We start from the raw sequence: 10,387 nt of genomic DNA on the forward strand, positions 1-10,387 counted from the left end.
ATATTCAAGACGAGAACAAATTAACAATAAATGCAATAGGTAGGTTCTGTAATATAGAGGCGTCCGGGATTAAGGTCGGAGAAATTTAGACTGCCACGGGAAATGAGGGTATATTGGATAGGGACAGAAATTAAGCCTTGCAACAGGTCCCCTGCGGACCCCTCAAAGAGTTGTTGCAAGGGTTCTTAGCGTGCAAAGAGCGTGGCACTCTCTTTACACGAGGCATCGGATTAACGTCCCCATTCTGACCGGACGTGGCTGCAAATTTGTACATCCCGCACAGCCAAACGGACGCCCCACTTTAGCAAGGGTTTTACTGCCGGTCGGAGGAAGACCAATGGTGACCATACTTCTATTCCCCAATCACCCTTGGGGGTAATTGTATATAGAAGATATATTGAAAACTTTATTATCGATGAAGCAAATGACAGGATAATATCAGTAGCACATGACTATCCAACTTTACACATCTCAAAGGATTTATACCCACAGACGATATGTTTTACGACTATGTACATCTCAATGACAGCAGAGGTCTATCTGCAATTGTGAAGTTTTTGAAGCGCCAGATGAACATCCCATTCACTCAAGCTAACACACCTCCAACTATGAGTAACAAACCTAGTTTGCGTCATGGCGAATTGAAGATCTTTAATTCCAGGCAAAACAATGATGACATCAATAACAACAATCAATGCCCACCGCCACTCAGAAATTCATACAATAATAACATGCAAAGCCTACCTGCACTTGAAAATTCATACTATAACAATAATCAATGCCAACAACCGCTGGGAAATCCATACTATACCAAGAATCAAGGCCAACCACCGCTGGAAAAATTAAGTTTAAAGCAATGTAAATACGATAGCTAACGTCTGGATTTATCATTTTCATATAAAAACATTATTTAACTAAAACCTTCAATAGAATTCGACATCGTCTGCCATTCGCCATGTTCTTGTCATTAAAGGGAAGTAACTTTTCCACTTCCGGAACTGGTACCATTGGAAGTATACAACGTTGCGCCTACTGCTGCGTAAGTCTCGAGAACAGTTATGTTTTCCAAAATATCGCGATAAGAGCAGGAGACAAAAAACCACCGCTTATATAAGTCCTTCCAAATTTTTTTAGAAATAAACATAAAAAAATAACACAATGAAACCGATAGCCAATAAGTGGACCAACAACCAACAATACTGATTTTCTCAACATTTCAACAACCAATGGGATATTTTAAATTGCCGTCTAGCCCTGGTACATTTTTTCAATGGAATAGCTCTACCAATTACATATGCAATGATGTGAGAATTTAAGATAATGATTAAATGACGGTAAATTATTATAATATTTTGAAACTAACCTGATCAGTCAACCAATTATTGCTAAAAAGTGAAGTGATATCAGCATCTGTAACATTCCCACCATAAACTTTGGTAAGGATGTAATGAGTTTTCAATTGACTGATTTTTTCTCAGCAGGTTAGATACTAAAATTGTAAGGACTGAGATAATATAATTAAGCATTCCATTATCAACAATGAAATTGAATGGTAACATGTCAGCAAACATTGTTAAATATTGAAAAAAAAAAACACAAGAAGATCTAGTATTACATCTAACTAAGTTTATCCAAACTATTTTCGCAAAGAATTCCGCATAAGACGGTGCTAGGGGCAGTCTTGAACTTGCAGAGAGGTGAGAGTTTTTTTTTTGCTCCGTTTTGAAGGCCTCATTGTGCCTTTGAGATGAAGAACAGCATTAAAAGAGCTGTTCCTTTGCTTTTGTGTATTTGTTGCTGTGCATGTACTGATCTCCATTCGAACAATAAGCATGTAGATTACATGCATTGTCGTAAACAACAGTTGTTGGAGCTGTAAAATATATTGAGAAAATCTTGACACACAAATTATTATAGCAAGGATGAAATTATTAAATTGCCAGCAAGACAATTTTTGGCAACATAAATATAAAAAAAAATAATTCCAAGCACTTATGAATTCAGAAGCCATTACATATTCATTTACCTTCCCCACCGACTTGTGTTTTGGTATGCAAAATAGTGTAATTTCCTGACAGATGCAACTGTTTTTTTTAACCTCATTTAATACTTTCAATTTTCACATGACATTGTACTGATTTCCGTACCTTTTTCGTATCTTGTCCTCAGAAAATGAAATGGCACTTTTGCCGACTCATTGTTTTCCCTTAATTGAAAACCATAGCAAATTCTTACAATTACAAGACACAATACACATAATAACAATATCCAATGATAAATACTAACTAATATACATGTTCAAATAATTTCTGAATCATGCATTTTCTGAACTGGCAAGAATAGTTGCATTGAAAGCTCATAAACTAATCACGCTAGTTGGTCAGTGTCATTTATAATCATCAAGAGTTGTCTTCTCTAAATATTAGTTCTTGTTTGAAAGAATAATTCTTCACACATTTTTTTTGTCCCTTCATTGTCCTTTCAATTTATTTTTAGTGTGTTGCAATGGGGGCTTTAGGATAAATTCATCTGTACTGTCTTTGATGGATGTATAAATCTGTTTGAGATACAATTTTGACATGTTTAAGTACAGTGTGTCGTTGAATGCATTATGAATGTACTAAGTATCTAAGCATACAATTTCTTACAATGCTTACAAAATACAATAAATATCACAGGCAGTAAGGTAAGTGTCTTGTTGAATCCTTTTACAAAAATCTGCCTCCTTTCGAAACTTGTCAGCCTTTTACAGTCTCCTATCTCTTATTTGTTTTTAAAAGTTGAAACTACTCTGAAACTTCATCATCTTTTGCATATTGCTTTTAGTAGTCCAATGTCTTTTATAATTTCATACAGGAGAGGAAAATGTAGTTGTATCGTCATCAAAGGTCGCTGTTTCCGGCTCCGGGACAGAGCTTATTTTTAAACAATTTCTCCTGGAATACTGTTCCGTATCATCAATACGAAGTTCAAGTGCGTTAATACGATTTTGAAGTTCATCAAATGCATCTGATCTGAAAACATCTATTAGACAATTTCGAATAGTTTGATTTGTTAGCAGTTCATCTGCAAGAACCTTTATAGAATTTTCATCTCTTGGGACAGATTGGATAAAGTTGGCTATTTCATACACATTGGAATCAGATTCACGTATACGCTGACGTTTGACCGCAGATTTCGATCGGTTTCTCTGTGATGTTCTAATGGCTGACTGGTTGTGTTTGAAACAACCCCTCCTCTGGAATTTATAACTGTAGGTCGTTTTATTAGGAATTCGGTTGAACTGTGCGTCTGAACTTTCTGTTGATGATCATACACTTGAAACTAACAAGTAGATAACTACCCAACTATGATAAAAATCCTTTCTGTGATCTATTGACTTCTTCGCTAACGATACGCGTAACATTATTTTCCTCGGTCAGTAAACTTGTTGTTTTATCGATATCTTTATAACCATTGAAAAAGTAACATACATTTAGTGCTCAAATCATCAGTATTTGAGACGTCCTCTTTTAGTTGATTTGAATTTGCGAAATAGAAATACATGTATAGTCCAAGGAAGAACTTAATAAACTAGCGTCTTCTTGCTTCTTGTGTATCATATACACGTGATATATACTGAGATTCTTATGCATAATACTATTCTACACATAAATAACAAGTATGTATTGGAAAAAATAGAATAACAAAAATACTGAACTACGAGGAAAATTCAAAACGGAAAGTCCCTAATCAAATGACAAAATCGAAAGCTCAAACACATCAAACGAATTGTTAACAAGTAATTTTCTAGGTAAAGGCTTTTTCTAATGTAGAAAATGGTAGATTAAAGTGTTATTAAAATCATTCTTGTTTGAATAAAGATACCTGAATTTTATGATTTTATAGAATTAGTAATAAAAAAAAGAGTATAGGTTTGGTAAACTTGCTATTTGCGAGAGTAACTTTTCAGACTTGCATACAAATGCAAGTTCTGTCCTTTGCCTTATGTAAGCTTTCCATTGGGTTGAACCATGTATAACTACCTCTCTCTGCTCTGTGTCACAAACAGTGCAGAATTTTGAACAAAATAAAAACATATCCAAGTCATTTTCTTGGTACAGGCATTTTCTAATATCCGACTATCTGTTCTAATCATGGTTACCCTGAGATACAACTTAAAGAGAATGTGTAAGGCGTTTGAAGTTGTAACAGAACTAGATGATGACTGGTTGAATGGTGCTAAGGGATTTGATGAATGTTTAATCTGGCTGATACTAGAAAACGGAATAAATGATGCTACATGTGTTGTCAATTTTGATATTTAAATAGATAAAGTATAATTTTTTTTTGTGATCGTATGTTATTTATACCAATCGCTCCTGCTTATTCAAGAAGAGGAAAACGAGCATTTTGAAAGCAGTTCGGTGGTTGTTTTTACGTTTTCCATGCATTTGTTACCATATGTACGGGGTGTGACTTTCTTAGCTACTTTGATAACACTATCAGTTGTTGTGTCTATCTCCGTTATAGATTTCTGTACCAACTGACTACGCTAATGTCCATTGAGATTACGAATTATCCACTGGTTGAATTACGGCAATGGTGTTTGGTGGCAGAAATTCTTGAATTACATGTTCTAGCCTGTCAGCAACATCTTTTTTTGGTGGGCGCTACAGTTGTCGACCAGCGTGAGTATTTTGCGGGTTTGACCATAGCCAGAAATTAGTAGTACTTTTGCTAATCAATATTCATAATATGTAAATGAGAATTGTACCACGTGATAATAGTTTGAACTGGACTGGCTTGATATCATTAAAATCTTTAAAACACGGATATTATAAGTTGCCCGTCACAGAGTCCTTGTTTATAACCACTCTGATATTTCCGTAAAGTTGTCAGGCGGTCAAAATCAAAACAATGAACGCGAATTTAGTTACTTTTTCGTGTTTTCGTGAGTTTATTCTTCTTGAAATAGAGGCATTTTAACTTTACGTGGGAACCTAAAGTTCAACGACTACACATACAAGGTTTGGACTTGCTTATTCTTTGGACATTTAATTTTCAAGTTTCACCCCGGCAACCTGTATTTCTAATGACCTTGTTAGCCAATTTTCAACACGAAGTTTGCAAATTTGACGTTTCAGCCATTTTAGCCTGTATTTTATACTGCAATGTTAAAAGCTTCTCGCTTCGATTTTTCAAATAGCTCAGGAACCTTGATTTTTGCAACGCCAGTCATTATATTTCGTTTAAATTGTGTATATTGTTGTGTATATTTATTTTCTGCCCCGGCAACCTGTCTATCACTTAAATCAAAGTTAAAACAGACATTTTTTCTAAATTCCCTATCATTTCAATATAATTTCCGTGACCCGTATCCGATTTCTTTAGTATAATATTCAAATAAGCAAAGTGGCGTTGATTTCTGGATATGCGGTGCACATCTTTGTTCAGCTCTCTCAACCATTCGATGAAAATCTCAGCTGTCATCTATGAGTTATTAATGTTTTTATATATAACCGATAGACTTTTTTAACCCCTCAGTCGTTAATGTTGCTAATTACAAGTAGTTTACACTTCTCAGTACCAGTCATGTTGCATGTTACTATTGTAGACTTTTGCTGCCTTCATTATCATCGTTTTCGAGTCGTGTGCCATCCGGAAGTGATGTCTCAAATATAATGTTTAAACACTTACGCAATGAATATATAAGACACTTTCCAATTTCCACTCTTCTTGCTGTGTTAACATTTACAGGTCTCTTTGTTTCTTCATTCATCAGGTGTCTTTTAATAAACTACAAAAAAGAGAATAAGGAAGTTTCTAAACAATTCAATATGAATTAATGAGAGTGTTTTTAAATAGTGTATGCATCCATGCCAATTACAGAAACCAAGTTCACAAGAAATACGAATGAAGCAGCAACAATAACTACCGGTTAGTCATATATAAAAACAACAATACATCAAGAAATCAAGAAATAAAAATCAATGAAAATTTATTTGAATATGGTTGATTGTTGTTGGTTGCTTAACATCCAGTGGCAAATATTTCATGCATGTTCAGGACCAGAACAAGTTAACAATAAATACAATAGGTAGGTCTTGTATTAGAGGCCATCCAGGATGATGGTCGGGGAAATTCGGACTGCCACTGGAAAATGAGGGTATATTGGATAGGGACAGAAATTTTGCCTTGCAACAGGCCACCTACGGACCCCTCAAAGAATTGTTGCAAGGGTTCTTAACGTTCAAAGAGCGTGACACTCTCTTTACACGAGGCATCGGATTTAGCGGTTAAAAAATAAATTGTGTATATAACGACTTCGATTACCAATGTGGTGTGTTGTACATGCATGTGTTTCTCTCCAGTAGGTAATTCCCTCTGCTTTTAGTCTGTATGGCCTCTCATGAACATATTGTGACCACTTTATGCCAATTTTAACACAGTTGATTGTTCTTTATCGATTTTTTCTTGTATAAATTTCCGTTATACGTATCAGCTTACGCTTTTAAGAAACACCACCCTTTTTCGGAAAGTATCGGATTTTATTAAATTTGACTATCAAAAGACCAAAAAGACTTGAAAGGAAAATATTTACAGCGCAGTAAAATTTCAAACTTCCGGTCAGGAATGTTGTCCGGTTGTTCTCAACAGGTAACAGAATGATCAAAAACAGAAAACAAAATATGCAATTGTCACTTTGACTTGCTGCTCACATCTCAACCTTTATGACGTATTTACTCAAATGGACTAAACTGAGAAAAAAAATAATGGTAGAAGCATTCATGAATTTGAAATGTAAAATGTATGTCAAACAGATTTGCAAGTTACTTGTGGCTAGTATTGCAGTTTACTATAGTAAGGAATGTATTTACCTTGGATGTGTAGAGAAAACTGATCTTGGTTAGTTCTTCTGTCATTAGGTGACTGAAAGGTAATGTCACATGGTCTCCAAAGAGGTCTAAATACATCATTTCCATAATACCCTCTCCCAAGAAAGTGTTGCTCCTTCTTCACTGAAACACGAAAAGGTTGCCATTAAAAGCTGATAATTGATAAATGATTACAGTTATAATAACTTGAAGGTACTGTAAAGGCTAAAGAGTATGTTAAGAAGACACTTGGTGGACAAGATTTCTGAGAATGGTACCACAAGGCAATTATACCATCCTCTTATTTGTGAACCAAACACTAAACATTTACATAGCTTTCAAGAATTGCATTAAACATCTGTTTATAGTTATTTCTGAAAGCTATTTAAAAATAAAATTGTCACGCATGAATATTTAAAATATCTAAACAAACTCTTAGTTTAGAAACATAATTGCACTTTTCATAAGTTTGTCATTTATTTCTCTATAATCCAGTATCAGACTATACATTTGCAAATTAAATATATTGGTACATAGCTTTAGATCCATCCAATCATTTTATAATAGACAATTAATGGGGAGAATAAGGCATCAAAAATGTCTTAACTCTTACACATTAACTATAAAATATAAATGTTCCACGTCAGGAACCGTTAAATAAGTGCATTTTACAATATTATTTTATTTTTTTAGCCTAAAAAAGGTCCGACCATTTTTTTGACTCGCTACGCTCGGCGAAAGATTCTATTCTACGCCCCTTTCAAAAATCCTGGATCTGCCCCTGGCACTAATCTATTTTTATTATCAAATAATCACCTTTTAATCCAGATTTGGAAAAGGGCAGATGATGTAATTTACTTAAAGGAAATTAACATAAACCAAATTGCAAAAACGACTAAAAAAGGCAAAGTTCAATCAGTTTTATTTATTGTGGGAAAGTAATGAAAATAAAAATACTTATCAAATGCATAAAGTCCCAGTATAAAGCATGTACTACACAATAGGACAAATGGATAGGTTTAAAGGGGAGACTAGTTGTCAAAAGGAGATTAAAAAAAAACAATAATTGGTAAACTTAATACAGTACTTACATCATCTGTAGCGAAATTTATATAAAGTTTGATTTTAAGAACCCCAAGGCATCACAAAAAGATTTTGTAGGAAGGTGACATTCCAGGTTTAAAACGAATTTCAAAGGCAATTTAAGGATTTGATGGTGTTGCTGGCCATAAATTGTATCAAAATAGAGTTGCTGCTGCAGCTTCACATCTACATTCTGTTCCTAAATGAATAAAGGATGAGTTATAAAAGTATTCTGATGTTCTAAATACTATTGTATTTTAAATGCCAGTCTTTGTAAGAATCACAAATCATGGTCAGAAAACAATTTGCCAACCTAGTCTAAAAAAAGTTACTCTCATCCTGAGTAGAATTTGGTGAATCTTTTGACCTGTGATTTGGTAATTTAAATGATGGTTGAGTAGTAGCAAATGACAGAGTTATCTTCCCTTAAATATTAATTTCTAGTGTAATTCAATCAAATTGTATCTTATATTACCAGAACTGGAGAAGGAAATGCATGTTATTTTCATGCATTACTACATATCATAAACTCATATACATGTTAACTTGAGTGGGTTAATGATTGTCACGTTTATCCCATTGCTTGATTCTTAGGCAGACTGGAACTTAATTGCTTTTCTTAACATTACATATAATGGTTTATCTAATAATATATAACAAAAAATCTAACATATATTTATATGATTGTAAGTTTTGTCAAAGTACTACATGTAGCAAGACACATTACAACAGATATAAAAAAAACATACCTTTCATATCAACAGCAGAAAATATGGCTGCAAAATGCCTGGTCACAATTGGGGTATTTTCTTGTTAGCACATTTAACTAACTTTATTGTACATACATAGATCCCTTAGAAAAGAAAGCAAAAATAGAGATTTTGGTTATCCCCTTAACTATGAGTTAAGACAAATACATAATTTAACTGTATAGATGATGATGGATAGCTGCTTAATGTCGAGCGGCGAATTAATATACATATTCAGAACGAGAACATGTAAATGCAATTTGAATATTAATCATGCTTTGATCTAGACCGATACGCTGAGCCAAATTTTTAATGTGCTAGTTCTGAAGGTAACAGTTCACAGGTAGACATTTCACCTTACCCGGACTTACTCTGATAAAGATCCAATTATTTGTATTGTTATAGTTGTTAAAGTTTGATAGCTCTGTGTTTGCCTGACTCAATCAATTTGGTCCTAAAGATTTTCTAGTAAAAATCAAAATGCTGCAGACTTTGACATTGAATCATTTTGTACATGCAGTATAAAATTTTAAAACTAGTCTCATTTTGGATTACTTAATGCATTTCAAGTCAATGAGTTTGGGAATTTTAAAATATAATTTTGCGATTTTTATATTTAAGGCCCTTAACGCCTACTTTTGACTGTGTAAAAACTGCAAAAGACAGCAGTATAAAGTTTCGAAATAACATATCAAAATTTTGATTCCGTTTAAATGGTAAAATAATTTGGACTAACCTTCCATTGGTGTGGTTTGTGAAATAAAATATTCCTGTGGACTCTCTCAAAACAGCTAGAACAATAATACACTTGAGGCCCACAATGTTGACAAAAAATAAGGTCGGGTTTTACATCACTACAAAACCCACACTAGTGTGTTGCTGGACTAAACTCCTGCAGTCTAGTTAATATCAAACCTTCTCGTAGTCCCTCCCATGCTTCAATGAGCTTCTTTTTCTTTCCTGCATAGCTATTTTTATCTGGTATTTCTGGATCATGATCATGTTCATTTGTGTGCTCTAAATCTGCATAAGAGAATAAAAAGGTTTGTATATCTCTTCAAAACAAAATTCTAGATAAAAAAATAAATAAATATAAGATCTAGTAAAAGCTAGATCTGTATAATGCTCATTGTTACTAAGAGCCCAAAACCTAATCTGTGTACCTAGGATCTCACATCATTATTGAAACTTCTAATGAATTAACAAAATCTATCCTAATAATTGAGGAAAAGTTACGGTCTATTGGCAATACTAGTTTATAAAATATATTCAACAAACCATAGGAATTATGAATTTGTAATATTAACAAAAGCCAGATCTATAATGCATGAAAATGATGATAAACCTTTACAAATTAAAGTATTAAGTTTTTATTTTCATTGCTTAATTATTCGTGTTTGAATGCCACTTTAAAGGACACTTAGACTATTTCATTGCCGCTAGATTTTAAACCATGAAAACCTTACGTGAAAACTAACAATCCTAGTAAATTAAGGTTGAAGTCCAGTGCATCCACACACACGGGGTTAAACTCACAACCTTGTTTAGAAAGAATATCGGGTTTATTAAGTCCCTAATTTAATTTCGAAATTTAAATTGATCAAATTTAATTACGGCTGCTGTAAGTGAAAAGCCCAAAGGCTAACCTTTCATTTTTGTAAAATTTCAGCTCTGAAACTTAATGAATAATATATATTC

At 33.6% G+C, this 10,387-nt stretch overlaps 1 long non-coding RNA gene across 1 annotated transcript; it reads right to left on the bottom strand.

The window, feature by feature from the left end:
- Positions 1-5,684: 5,684 nt before the first annotated feature.
- On the bottom strand, positions 5,685-8,881 carry LOC127704134 (uncharacterized). The gene is made up of 3 exons (XR_007983155.1): positions 8,690-8,881; positions 6,861-7,001; positions 5,685-5,779 (listed from the first exon to the last, which is right to left on the bottom strand). It is a non-coding gene; the product is annotated as an uncharacterized LOC127704134 (long non-coding RNA).
- Positions 8,882-10,387: the final 1,506 nt, after the last annotated feature.

Source organism: Mytilus californianus, unplaced genomic scaffold (genome assembly GCF_021869535.1).
Source record: "Mytilus californianus isolate M0D057914Y unplaced genomic scaffold, xbMytCali1.0.p SCAF_59, whole genome shotgun sequence".
NCBI lineage: Eukaryota > Metazoa > Mollusca > Bivalvia > Mytilida > Mytilidae > Mytilus > Mytilus californianus.